Here is a 15,436-nt window from a genome sequence, read left to right as displayed (position 1 = left end):
AAAAACTAATTATCAAATTACCTATTTACCCTTATTTATTTATTTAATTATTTGTTTTTATTTTAAATTTTAATTGACTCACATTTATGCATACAATAACATAATAATTATTTTGAATACCTTAACCTAGTTATCTCTCTCTCTCTCTCTCTCTCTCTCTCTCTCTATATATATATATATATATATATATATATATATATATATATATATATATATATATATATATATATATATATATATATATATATATATAACCGACTCTCCATCCCGTGAAGGAGATTTCTCCATTTGATTCGAAAATGAGATTTGTAGAAGTTGTGAGAGCGTTCTTGTGATATGAGATATAATTGACTTATAACACATTTTTTTGTTTTATTAATATAAGTAATTAAAAGTCTACGTTGGAAAGATGCATGAACAAAAATCTAGATGAGTTATTGACTTTTTAAAATCGAAGTGAAATATACTTTTAGTAAACGTATATCTTTTATATTTGTGATCATATTAAAGATGACTGAATGTTATAAATTCTTGTGCTAACTGGTAAATTACGCAAACAGTCCCCTGTAGGTGTCAAGTCTCAAACTCAAAATTAATTCCTACCCTTTTTAGTTTGTTTAAAACTTATACGTTTCATCTCTAGAAAAAAAAAATATTTTTGCTTTTATTTATAGGTTGTACTGTAAATACCCTCTTAACCATTTTTAACACCCCCTCCCAAAAAAAAAAAAAAATCAATCAAATCAAAATTTTAACATTTGATTTTACATTTTTTTTTTATTTTTTGTCTTTTGTTGTTTTTTTGTTATTTTAGTTCTTTTATTATTATTATTATTATTATTATTATTATTATTATTATTATTATTATTACTATTGTTGTTGTTGTTATTATTGTTATAAATTTCATACAAAATTTAAACATCCGGACGACAATATAAATTCGAACGGCTATATAAATCGGTTTTTGAATATTTTTTATATTTTAATAAAGATAATATTAAAATATAATAATAATAATAATAATAATAATAATAAATAAATAAATAAATAAATAATAAATTAAAAGAGAATTAAAAACAACAAAAAACCAAAATAGGGAAAAAAAACAAAAAATGAAATAGGAGAGGTGGAATTGGAAAATGAAGGGGATACTTTTAGAAAACTTCATATTTATTTGTTTTTTTGATATATTTTATATTTATGTGTTATTTATTAATTTGTTTATTGAAAAATTATTATTTAATGCTTTTATTAAGAAAATAGCCATTAAACCATATGTCCTCACACACACACACACACACACACACTCTCTCTCTCTCTCTCTCTCTCTCTCTCTCTCCTTATTTCTTCCTTGGTGCAACTCCTCTCCGCTAGTATCACCGTCGCGTCCTTCCTCTCCACCCGTATCATCGGTGGATCCATTAATTCATCGACTCCAATAAAACTTCGACCACTCCAACACACCTCTGGATCCCTCTTTCTCTTTCCACTTTTCCTTCTGTCCACCCTTGAAACGAAGTCAGACCAGACTAGGTCACAAGTCACCGACTTTCACATCTCAATGGTGGTGTCGATAGTCGATGGAGACAGAGATCGATCTGGATTTATCGAGTGTTCTTCAGTAATAAGAGAGATTGCTCTAGACGATAATGTCGAAGTGGTGGTTCATAATGGTGCTTGCTTTGAGGAAAACGGAGGAGATGTCAAGATCATACCATACAATTCAAGCTATTCGTAGAGAGATTAGCAGAAATAGAGTTTCAATAAAAGATAGAGCCCAAGGTCGTATACTCGTCATCGTATTCAAACAACCTAACCCTAGTACCGGTGGAGATAGTAGTCTAACGTCTGTTTCTAGAAAGCAACTATTAATAACCGAGAGAAGAAAATTTTAGTTTATTCTCAACTCCATTGTTCTTTCTTCCACTTTTCCTCTGTAGAGTAGAGTCAGATCGGGTTCTTCAAATAGAAATGGTCTCCCAATTAAGGTAAGTGTAGTGCTCCATTTTCGAGTGTTGTTATCTTTTGTAATGATCCATTTTCCAAAGTGGGTTATACCATGTTTTCTATTTTTAGAGGGTAGAGGTATAAACAGGTGGTATTTGATTGGTAATGATGGTGGTTCAAGGTCCTATAGCTAGTGTTTGAAGAGCTCACATGTGAGTTTTCTGATTGAGGCTATTGGGTGTGATGATATTGTTGATTAGGTGATTAATGGAGGGTGAAGGAGGTAGCTCCATAGAAGGAGGGTGCTTGTGCAGATTTTCAGTGATGGTGGGTGGTGGGTTGTAATCTGATTGTGGTGATTGTGTGTGTTAGAGCATGGAAATGCTCTATAAATTATGAGTGATAAGCTAGGTTATTTTATTCCCTTTTATTGTTTTGTAAGGTATCTCTCTCTATAAATAGAGAAGGACGGTCATTTTATTATGTGTGCACCAAAAAATGTAGTCCTGTAGTTATATAAAGAGCGTGGTGGGATCTCTCCCACCAAGTGTTCTTTATTTTCATATTGTAACTCTTTCTTTCTAGTAAAATTATCGGATTACTCATCTCATTGTATTATTCATATTTTAATTATCCTTAAATCTCAAGATCTTATTATTTCACACAAGCCGATCGTCAAAATGGGCTCCTACAATTGGTATCAAAGTTGTACATTGAAGATCTAAGTTATGACTTCAGATCTAGACGTCCATGGCCTTAAGAGACTTAAAGTTGCCAGCTTTATCAAATCTTGGCCCTTCTCCATGCCATAGACCTTGTAAAAGGCTTAGATTTGGTGTTTTTAGCTTCAAGACACCATGCATGGACGTAAATATAGCAACTTTACATGATATATCATCCTTAGGGGACCAGATCTATAGTTTGGAAGCATTGAGCTCGATTAGAAGTATCTGAATGGATTTAGACTAAGAGGACTCGACAAGGTGTTCATCCGACTCGGCGAGTTGGATTGTGGTCCCCCGACCTTTCCTGTTACTGAGCAAACTCGGTGAGTCTAGGAGATGACTCAGCGAGTTGGCCATGGCTTTTAGGTTTTGAAGATTGAAGAACTCGACAAGTTCAAGGAGGGACTCGACGAGTTGTGTTGAAAAGTCACGACTCTGTTATAGGGAGGAACTCGACGAGTTGAATCGTGATTTCAAGGTTTTATGATTCATGGAACTCGACGCGTTATTGGACCAACTCAGTGAGTTGAGTCAACCAGATGTTGACTTTGACCATGATGTTGACTTTGAACAAAGATGAATTTGACCAGGGTGTTGAACTTGACTTTGATCAAAGTTGACCCTTAAAGGGGTATGAGCATAAAAGCATGATTAAAGCAAATCTTTATGTGTAGGAGTTTGAGTGAGGCAGATTTCAGTGCCAAGGACAGTTCACGTACTTCACAACATTTAAGGTGAGTTACCTTCCTGTAGAAGTGGGTCAAAGGCACCAATGTCGGCCTAGTAGTAGCTGATTATAGCTGAGATGATTGGCGTTGTGATAATTGTCTGGCATACCATTATCTGTTATGCTTTATGTGCTAGTATGTTGTGATATTATGTGATAGTGGTAGGAGGGGTAGGATAGTCCTTGGATACTGGTTGAAAGAGACCGAAGGGGTAGGTCAACACCCAGATAAGCTAGGCAGGTTCCCGGTTGAAAGATACCGAAAAGGTAGGCTAACACCCAGATATGTTAGGCGGTAGGAAAATTGTATGTATATGCTAGGATATTATGTGGTAGTGGTAGGGGTGAATAGTCCCTGGATATCGGTTGAAAGAGGCCGAAGGGGTTGGCCAGCACCTAAATATGCTAGGCAGTTACCGATATCAGAGCCTTGGTTTGAGGGATTCGGAAACACCTTCGGGGGTGTCTGAACTCAAATCGAGGGTTTGAAAGTTTTTACAAAGAAAATAATTTTTCAAAAATAAAATAAAATAAAGACTTTTGAGAAAGAACAAGGAGTGTGATGCATACAATCGGCTGACCTCAAGTAAGTTTTCCCCAAGATGCCCATACATGTTTGCTATGATAGAATATATGATTATGAGAACTACTTACTAGATTAGGGTTAAGGATCTTGGAAGATGCCTTGTATGCCTGATATGCTTATCGAGCTGTATGATAGTACTGATTATTTAGTGATATGATAGCCTGGAGATATGTTTGGTTTGGGGTACTCAAAGCCTGAATGTTGCTTGCTTTGTGCTTTAGGAATCCTAGTTATCTTTAACTAACTAGTAAACAAATATGTTAAGTTACATATTATGAGGACTAAATAATTTTAGAAGGTTAGGTCTAGCCCTATTTCACAGCTCTTGTTTGAGTCCAACCATTGTAGGCCAGGGTCTCTCATTTGAAGAATTATCTAGTCTTAGTAATATGTAATGGTATTTGCGAGCTAGTTAGTGGGAGGTAGCAGGGACTTCTTATGCAGCTGATGGCAGAGAGTGGGTCAGAGATTACCTTATGGTAAGCCTAGGAAGAGATTAGCACAGAGAGTAATAATAGTGAAAGGGACTTGGTGAAGTCAAGGCAATCCTTGAGGAAAGTATTAATAGATGTGGAAGGTAGTATGGGGTCATACTACTGAAAGCAGAGGATCCGTACTCGAGTCAAGGAGGGCTGAGATAGAACCAGGGAACTTGTAGAGTGGGTGAGACATCTTGAGGTTATGTACGACCCTGGCGATTATGTGTTTTGTTTCAAGATGGTGGTGACACGTCACGGAGCAGGAGGTTCAGGGTTTGGATCAGGTTCAGGTTTGGGTGTAGGTTCCAAGCCGATTAATGATGGATCACGCGAGTTCATCACGTCTGAGATTATGAGAGACATCCTTGGGTTGTAACACCCGATCCCTGGTATGCATTCAATTCAATTATTTTCTTATGTTTTCCTCTGGGACTCGACAAGTTGGATGCCCAACTCGTCAAGTAGGGTCATGATCCGCAGGAAGTTTAAGTGATCTACTCGACGAGTCGGGAGATTGACTTAACGAGTAGATGTTGTTTGAGTGAAACAATTGAGGGTCTGCACCCTATTTAAACAAATTATAACGCCCCAACCCAGCCTCCATCATCTAGAAGAACCCTAACTTGAAACCCTAGCCATTTTTGTGTGTTTTGAGCATTATAGTGTTATTTTTGAGTGATTGAAGCTTAAAGAGGAGAAGGAGTCTTGTGAGATCAAGGGGAAACAAGAAGATCCAGAGTCTTAAGCTCATTCTCAGCTTATTTGAGGTATGAAGCTGAAACTTTGTCTATTCATTGCTTGGATCTTGATTTTGGACATTTTCTACATCCTTCTAAGCCCTAGTGAGGATGTATTTGGGATTTGGTATAAGAAGTGAGTTTGTGCTTCAGATCTAAGGCTATTGGGGGTCTTTATGGCATAAAGGTGCCCACTTTTTTTCCAAAAACACCCCATTCATCTTGTAGACCATCTTTTATGGCTTTTTGAGCCAAAGACCCCATGCATGTACACCAAGATCGAAACTTTATGTGAAAAATGGACATTAGGAGGCCAAATCTATGGTTTTGGTGTGTTAAGACCCATTTAAATCGATTATATAGTAGTGGTCACGGATGGACTCGACGAGTCGTTCTTAGGACTCGGCGAGTCAGGGTGTAATGACCACCAAATCCTTCCTGTAGATGGATAAGATGATAGGATGGAGGGTCCCTCTGTTGTTTAAGCTCATAAGGGACCTGGGAATCATGGGACTCGACGAGTGTTTGAGCAAACTCGATGATTCCAAGGCAATCTCCCAATATTTGAAGATAGACTCGATGATTTGTTCATACAAATCGGCGAGTCGTAGACTGGACACATTCTTATGAGAGAGATGTACTCGACGAGTTCAAGGATGAACTCGGTGAGTCGGATGAAGATGGTCCCAATTGTATGATTGAAGGAGAAACTGTCAAGTTCTTGCTATACTCGACGAGTAGAACCGGAGGTTGGTTTGGATAATAAGAGTATGGACTCGATGAGTTAGTAGACCAACTTTGCGAGTCAGGTCAATCGGATGTTGATTTTGACCAAAGTTGACTTTCATTGAATTGAGTTGACCTCGATTGGGGTTGCATATTCAAATTGATAACTTAGAAGGGTTGTCGTGTAGGGATTGAGGAGTCGAGGAGAGTCGAATTTCACACCGAGGACAGTTCAGACACTACACGACATCGAGGTGAGTTACCTTCCAGTAGAAGTAGGTCTAAGGCACCAAGGCCGGCCCACTAGGATTTGTCTAGTTGAGATAATTGTCTACTTTGTTATTTCTTAACATGTGTGTATTCTAGTATGCCATGTTATGTGAGATAGTATCAGTAGGAGGGACTAGTCCCCGATTCGGTCGCTAGGACCAACGGGTAGGTCGGACACACCAGGTATATCTGACAGCATGATTATCATATGATATTATATGCTAGAGGTAGGGGTCAATAGTCCCCATGTTCGGTTGAGATAGACCAGAGGGTAGGTCGGCACCCCAGAATAGCCTGACATGGGTAGGTCAGCACCCCAGAACGGCTTGACATGGGTAGGTCAGCACTCCAAAATGGCTTGACATGGGTAAGTCGGGCACCCCATAATTGTCCGACAATATGCATGTTGTTTTAGTATGTGGTATGATGGGGGGAGCTCACTAAGCTTTGTGCTTACAATTCAGTTTTGGTTTCAGGTACCTCTTCGCCTAAGGGGAAGGAGCAGGCGGTGTAGCGGCGCATCACACACACACACACTCATGGTTTCTGCATGGAGTTTCTGGGATTGTACTTTGTTTTTATTACTTTTGATGATATGGTTTTGAGACACGTTGTTATGTTTTTATAAATTGATATGACAATTGGAAATGTTTTGGTAAACTGTGTTACAAGTTACTTAATTAAAAATGAAATTTTTGGTCCCAAAATTTTGGATGTTACAAGTTGGTATCAGAGCCCTGTTTTGAGGGATTCGGACACACCTTCGAGGGTGTGTGGACTCAAACCAAGGGATTAAAAGATATTCACAAGAAAACAGTTTTCAAAAAATTTGAGTTAAAGAATTTTAGGAAAAAGAACAAGGTGTGTGATGGAACCAGGAAACTCGGCGATTTCATTCAACACATAGTAGATTTTTGAGCTTTTTCAACAAGTTTGCACCAAGTATCAATAAAAACAAGACTAGGATCTAATACCACTATTGGGTTTGATCATTCTAACACTCCTGTGGTGTACATGCAACCCTAGAAACCTTGGATCTATGTTTTCTCTAAAATACATGCAAATTTGATTTCCAAGGTTTACAACCTAACTAGCATGTTATGGGGAACTTGTAATATAAAACTTTAAGTAGAATAACACACCTTTGTTTGTTGTTGATTTCTTGGAGTTTTAGATCCTAGCACTAATAGTGTGGATGTCGCAAGTGGTGTCACAAATCACCCAAAACAACTTGGAAATACTTGAGAGAATATGATGCTTGATAAAATCGGCCCACCCTTGTTTATCACGCACACTAGTGCCAATTCTAGAACCAAGGACCTCTTTATATACTATGGAGGATTAGGGTTAAACCCTAATACCCATGACTCTTCATTTACCTAGGATCCATGGGTTAAAAGCTTCATGGTCAATCCATGGACTTCCATATACTCTTAGCCCATTCTAAATAAATCTTAGCCTAATCCATATATATATATATATATATATATATATATATATATATATATATATATATATATATATACTACCTTATAAAAGAAATCTTACTATTTCTAAAAATAGATTGAATAAAATAATATTATTTTTTTAAGAGGTTCAAGTCTCTTAACTTAAAGTACAACCATTCATTAATATAATAATATTATCATATCTATCTTACAAATTATAATGCTACGGATACAAGTATTAACAACATATTTAAATCAGTTATTTTGAGGATTAACTAGGATTGAATTAGTATTTTAAACCATTTTGACCTAGCTTTCTAAAATTTTGACGTATCCAATTTAAATGAAATGATACAAAATGTAATGCAATATGTATAAGTATCGAATGCAATACATACCCGACTTCTTATCATTCCATGTTATCTCTGTTTATTTGACCTGGTCTTTAGCCTATATTTCAGTAAATAAATCGCAAATTCGAAAACTCTGATTCTCCTCCACCCTTTTCGTCTTCCTCTATGATATACGTTTTCACTATCTGCTAATTCATTTCCTTTTATTACTCTTTTCTCTATGTTCTGTGATATAAACCGTCGAGTATGTCACCACAAATAGGAAGCTTCATCGGCACCTTCGATAATGAAGAAATGATAAACTTTCACCACCATCGCATCAAAGTCGTCGCCTCTAAGAACCCTAACCCTAACCAACGTTCACAGCCACCGCCAATGGCTCAAACACCATTATCGATTGTTGTTTTGATTTCCAGGCTCGTGTGTTTCCTTTTATTCAAGATTTCCTTTAATTTTATGGAATAATGGGATTTTGTTGAGCAGATATAACGGTGCTCACATCTCCACCTCTGTCGCTGCACGCCTCCACATTTGGCAGCAGTCACCATGACATTCACCACCATTACTGATCATCTGAATCTTATCCTTCATCTTCGTTTTCTCTCTAACCAAATCCTAGATCCATTCACATCTCATATTCGTATTTAGCACCATACTGGTAACAAATTCTATCAGATGATTTACCCCTTCACTGACCCTCTTAATGTTTATCTTTATGTTTTAATTTTTGTCTTTTAATCACAGGGTATGCAATTTATGGAGTATATTTCCATAGAGGAGGTAATTCTTTCCTATTTCACCATTTAACGACTCCTTTTTTGTGTTTAATTGCATAAATATTTGATTATGATGGAAATCTGATATGACTTCATGTTTATATGTGTTTCTTGGAGTTGTTTGCAAAGACTCATATTTTATTTGGTTTCAGAATATTTGTAAAATTTTTGCAGGAAGTGGAATCTGGAGTAAGAAAGTGATATGAATCAGAAAAACGGGGTTTCACAGGTTCAATTTCTTCATTTCCTTATCTGAATGTGGTAGTTTTAGTTTAACAGATTCGATTTCACAATCTCATCGGTATGTTTTCTTTAGGTTTGAACGAGGCTTTTCATATCTAAATGAAAATGAACCAGAACCCGATTAAAATCAGGTTGTTATTTAGGATTTGGGACTAATGATCTACTTTAATACAGGAGCCTTTGATTGTATAACAATATGTACTATATAGTGATTCACACTCATATGTTCATATGTGGATACTTACAATGATAACAGTGGTGAAAGCATATGGAGAGGTAATGGACTCGAAATACGAAGAGGGGAAGCAGATCTGTGTTCTTTCTTCTTTTTCTCGGTTTATCTTTTTGTTGACATAAACACAAACATAGATTTGTGCCTTTGATATTTTTTCACTTGGTTCACTATGTTTTTTATTTATGATTTTAGTCCTTTCTGACCTAAATTAGGGCATTTTTTAAATGTCAAGACTTATTTGTTGTTCTTTCATTTCAGTATTTGATGAAGAAGCTGATGCTGAAAAGAACAAAATTATGAACACATCTTGGTAAGGACATCTTGGATCATTGCACTCTCTCCATGGATGTTTATTTCATTATTTAAGTTTATAATTCTCCAAATATTTGTTGGTAATGATACATGTTTCTCATGCCTGTGTATTGCTACTCAATTACAAGATGTGTATGAAATATTTTTATAAATGATTGCTTTTATATATAATTTTGTAGTGGTCTGCTTTGAGGAATTCATTGTTTTAAATAATTAGTTTATGTTGAATCCGTGCTAACTGGATTGTTTAGTGTTGTAGGTCATTGATTTCTCTTGCTGATTCATCTTTAGAAATGGTTTTACTACTCTGTTCCAGATTAACTTGACAATATTTACAAGTGGTTTAATATATAAATTTACATTTAGAGTTACTTTATGAATTAGTGTGTTTATGAGGGTGTTTATATAGCAGCAAGGTAAGAAGGAATTATCAGTTTTTATTGGGTTTAATTGTAGTTTGCGGGTTCAAGGGGTCCCTTCTTGAAGGGGAAGTATTCAAGAAATCATTAGGTGTTTATTTAAAAAAAATTGTTATGAATTAAATGTATTTATGTATGTTTTTCAATTCATTGGTTATATATTCATCTTTGAGTGTGTGAAGGCTTTAGCCGTAGAATCAGACCTGGGAATTGTTTTTGGTGATATGGTTTGAAACATAATCAGATGAAATAAATATTGTTCATTTTTATGTTTGTTTTGAGGACCAGACATTATTTAATTGAAAAGAACAAAAAAAGAAGAAATAGTACATGTTGTAGATTATGTGACCAGTGACCTTTAGAGCCACTTCACACTATTACCCTTGACACATTTCTAAAGTTTCATTAAAATTGAAGCAAGAGTTGATTGGTTCTACAGTTTTAAGAAACATCATTGTGGGATTAGGCTATTTACTTTTGGCTTACAATAGTGAATTAGTAGGAATTTGCAAGCATCGAGTAATAACATTTATTACTATTGTGGGTATTATATGTTATTATAAGCTATTAGGTTGTTTAATGGTTTTATGCTTGTGTGGTAGGTGAAGGTAGTTGCCTTAAAGACAGATTAAGCTGCCTTAAGTAAGAAATGGAAAAAGAAGAAAAATTAGTTGCAACATTGGCAGCGAGAGGCCCGTGAAGGAGTAGAGACTTCCATTCGGTTACATCTTCCTAGTACACTGCTATTAGTGGTGCAGTAATGTTATGTATGTTATAAAAATATTCAATATTTTGTTATTTATTTTTTTAACAGTTTGTGCTATATTCTATTTTTATAAGTTCTATTTTTACAACTTGTGCTTAGCTTCCTGGGCTTCTCTAAAAAGTATGCCACGTTTCTAAATAAAATAAATCATTGGTTTTGATTTAAATTAAAACATGATTTTACCAAGTGAATTTGGCTTTAGCTTGAAAAACCTATCAAATAATTTAAAAATAAAGTTTACATGTTACTTTATTCACTTATATGGAAACACCTTTGATGACATGTCCTCTCATCTTATCTAACTTTTGAAGGATTTTCAAAATAAAACTAATTTGCATAAGAAACTTTTTCGTCTATTATTGAAAGGAAACTAATTTTCGAAAATAAACTATTCATTGAAAGACTGGTTTTGTAACGCGATATTTGATATGGTTTTTTGGTTTAGAATTCGTTCATGCAATGGATGTTGTTTATAATATGATATTTTTTGAAATAAGCTATTCACCTAAAGAAACTACATTCCGGAAAAAAAAAACTATTCGTTGAACTATCCGATGCCGAAAAGTAACTATTCATTTCTTGCTAACCAAGAAAGTAGTCCGGCAAAAGCCTAAAAGAAACTCTCTTCTGCCAAAAAAAACTAATTGTTGTATGGAAGGTATCTGCCGAAAGGAACCGATGCACAACCATAAAAAGACAATCATTGTGCGGAAATTATTTGCCGAAAAGAATTGGCTTGCACGCTGCATCGCGCGGGTATCCAACTAGTATATATATATATATATATATATATATATATATATATATATATATATATATATATATATATATATATATATATATATATATATATGTAAGAGTCCATACTTAATTAGCCTCTTTTGATCACTAAATTAATTCCGAAATAATTCTTGATCAACACTAATTAAATAATATGATTTCATATTAATATATTATAACTTATAATATATTAATATATCATAAACATCTTATTCTCAAAAATATATCCATACAAATTGTTAGGTGAAGTGCAACCCAAATGGACCATGCCGGGTCGGGTCAAGTTCATACCAAATATTGTTACGGACTTAGACACCTTATCCACCAGTCTCCCACTTCGATAAGTCTGATAACTATAGTTGCAAGTATAACTTCAGAAACCGGAAATCGTAGCTCTTTTAATACTCTGTTGAACTATGAAGCACCATTTTAGATAAGTGATCATATAACCCTCAGTTCTCAAGGTATCAGCCGGACAAATACATGGAACAAAGTCGTACTTATTGTCCAACAGTTGTTTCTCGATCTCTGATTTGTTTGACATAGAACTAAATTGAACACATCAATTAGGATCTAACCAGGCCCGGTACATAAGTGAAAACCAAATCATCGAGGGGCCCAGATATCGCTTCTATTGCCAGAAGGAACATATAAACTTCGACTCATATGCTTGTACTAACTAATAGTTGAATTATACACAAGAGCACGTTTTATGACATCAAGTTACTAATGTGTTTTCGTACAATCAATGAATAACCAACTCATAGTCAACAACTCACATCTCTAGTATTGAAGATATATATATATATATATATATATATATATATATATATATATATATATATATATATATATATATATATATTACTGTCTCACAATCACTCGAGCTAAATTCCATGAAGTGATACAAGTGAGCGTGGGTTTAATCCAATACTCGGAACTTATGAGCACTCATGAATGTTGCAGCTACCGTTGTTATGTCTAATGTACCTTAGACATATCCTTCAAGCCAAATTCATGACAGTCTTAATTCAGTACCTACTTCTAACGTATGACCGACTGTGGAGAGTTTGAATAAAATAATTATTCTGGAAGTCAAAACATGCAAAACTGAAGCAATAGTAAACGATCAACATAGGATAGTAACAGTTTACTCATAAATAAATAACAAATTTTATTTAATCATCAAACATTAATTACATTTTACAAGTTTCAGAAAGTATCTAATTATTAAAACTAATATCATTTCTCAGCCCGATGCTCCTCGCATGCTACAAATGCCTAACCTTAGTCAGTCCCTTTGTGAGGGGATCTACAGGGTTCTATTCTGACGATACCCTCTTTTCCACGAGGATTCCTTCTTTTATCATGGAGATTTTTTGTGACAGCAATAGTGTGGTTGCCTCTGTACTCGAACTCTGAGTCTTACTCAGTCTGGCATTGTGCTAGATCGGTAAGTATCCTTTCATGGAATTCTCCACGTTGAACCTCTTCAACACCTTATCCAAGTAGGTACTCTGACAAATTCCAATTAGTCTTTTAATCCTGTCTCTCAGTATTCTTATCCCTAGGATATAGGCAACTTCTCCAAGGTCCTTCATAGTGAAACACTTCCCAAGCCAGGACTTAACCTCCTGCAAAGTTGGGATGTCATTTCCTATGAGCAGTATGTCATCCACATACAGTACCAAAAAGCTAACTATACCCCCACTAGCCATAACATATACACAGGACTCATCCTTGCACCTCGAAAAGCCAAACCCTTTGACTTTCTCATCGAAGCAAAGATTCCATCTGCGAGATGCTTGTTTCAACCCATAAATGGATTTCTCAAGCTTACACACCCTATTAGAGTACTCTGCATTGAAAAAACCCTCTGGTTGAGCCATGTAAACATCCTTAGCCAACTTTCTATTAAGGAAAGAAGTTTTGACATCCATTTTCCATATTTTATAATCATGAAATACAGCTATGGCTAGAAGAACCCTAATAGACTTAATCTTCGCTACTGGTGAGAATATCTCATCATGGTCAACTCCGGGAGTTTGAGTAAAGCCCTTCGCCACCAGTCGCGCTTTTTAAGTGTGCACCTTCACATCCATGTCGATCTTCTTCTTGAAGATCTGTTTGCACCCAATTGTATTACGACATGGTATATTATCAAAAAAATTCCAAACTTGATTGTCATACATGGACTGAATCTCACTGTCCATAGCCTCCTTCCATTTAGTAGACTCGGGGCCTGCCATCGCTTCCATGTAATTATTAGGTTCATCCAAATCTATCAATATTGTCATTGATAAATGTATCACCTTCAGTAGTGATGTGATAACCATAATAGAAGCTAGGTGTGATCCTAACTCTAGTGGAACGCCTCGGAGATACGGACTATCTATCGGCTCAACAAGAGTTTCCTCCTTAGGTTGGTCACTAGTGTTTGAGCTTCCTTCACCACTTGACTCTTGAAGCTCTTCAAGGTCAATTTGCCTCCCACTTTCTCCTTGGGTTATAAATTCCTCTCTCACGAAAGACTCCTCTCCTTTCCACAAAGACCACATTCTCACTGGGTTTGTAGAAGAGGTAACCAAAGGATTTCTGTGGGTAGCCGATGAAAATACACCTATCACTTCGAGGTTCTAGATTTTCGTGAGACTCGCGTCTCATGAAGGCCTCGTAACCCCAAATCTTGATGTGGTCTAGATTTAGAACTTTCCCAGTCCACATATTGTGAGGTGTTTTGGCAACCTTTTTGGTAGGGACTAGATTAAGGATATGGGCGGTAGTCTCTAAGGCATACCCCCAGAATGAGATTTGTAATGAATCTTGACTCATCATGGAATGAACCATGTCTAACAAGGTTCAATTGCACCTCTCAGCCAGACCATTCAGCTGTGGTGTCCTAGGAGGTGTCAATTGTGAGACCATGTCCAAGAACTCAATACTAATATATTCGATGTATGGATCTGTGGTATGCATTCGACCTAGGTCATCGCATCAAGAGCTGGGTCATCTCCGATAACATGACCGATCTCCTCCCACCAATCTCGTGCCCTGTCCTTTAGAAGACAGGATGCTAGTCTGACCTTGTCCCCCTCGGGACATCTGCTGGTGCGGAATGCGTTAGTGACATCCGCCAACCACCTACTAATGGTCATGGGATCCTGCGCCCTATGGTTGTCTGGAGCTCCACATGCTCTGAACTCCCTGAAAGTGAGGGTATGTGACCCCATCATGGTCGCCACCTCAGCACGGAATGTGCTCAACCTCACGTCCATCAGCTCCAAAATAACCTCCTTTATCGAATTGAAGATCACAGGAGCATGCTCAAGTATGATACAAGTAACCTTTGAGGAGAGGAACTCTCTGGTCTACTCATCTAGATGCTTGGCCCCCGAGCCTGATCCTGATCCCTCACCGGCTACTGAACTGCTAACTGTTGGCCTAGGGCGTAAAACCACCATTATGAAAACACATCATAACAAACATCAGAAACACTGATATATCTTGAGGGATCACTACTACTACTACAAGTTTCCTGGTCTCATCTCATCCTTCCTCGATTCAAGTACGGATCCTCTGCTTCCAGTAGTACGGGCCCATACTACATTCCACATCTATCCGTACTTTCCTCAAGTATTGCCTTGACTCCACCAAGTCACTTCTACTACTACTAATCTCTGTTACTCTCGTCCTAGGCTTGCCCTAGGGAAATCTCTGTCTTTCCCAAAACCACTCCTCAGCTGCTGAAGGCCTCATTGTAATGCCAATTAGCCACTACATGGATACCATCACATGCAACGAGGCTCAGATAATCCTTCGAGTAGGGGACTCATCCCTACAATGGTTAGGACTCAAACAAGAGTTGTGCAATAGGGCCAAATCCAACATTATGAGATTATTCAACCCT

General features: G+C 36.5%; 1 long non-coding RNA gene across 1 annotated transcript; it reads left to right on the top strand.

Moving 5' to 3' along the window:
- Positions 1–8,130: 8,130 nt before the first annotated feature.
- On the top strand, positions 8,131–10,038 carry LOC145017999 (uncharacterized). The gene is made up of 3 exons (XR_013666766.1): positions 8,131–8,656; positions 8,743–8,778; positions 8,949–10,038. It is a non-coding gene; the product is annotated as an uncharacterized LOC145017999 (long non-coding RNA).
- The last annotated feature ends 5,398 nt before the right edge of the window (positions 10,039–15,436 follow it).

This window comes from Lactuca saligna, chromosome 9 (assembly GCF_052625555.1).
Source record: "Lactuca saligna cultivar CGN05327 chromosome 9, ASM5262555v1, whole genome shotgun sequence".
NCBI classification, from domain to species: Eukaryota; Viridiplantae; Streptophyta; class Magnoliopsida; order Asterales; family Asteraceae; genus Lactuca; species Lactuca saligna.
This window is presented reverse-complemented; position numbering and strand designations above follow the sequence as displayed.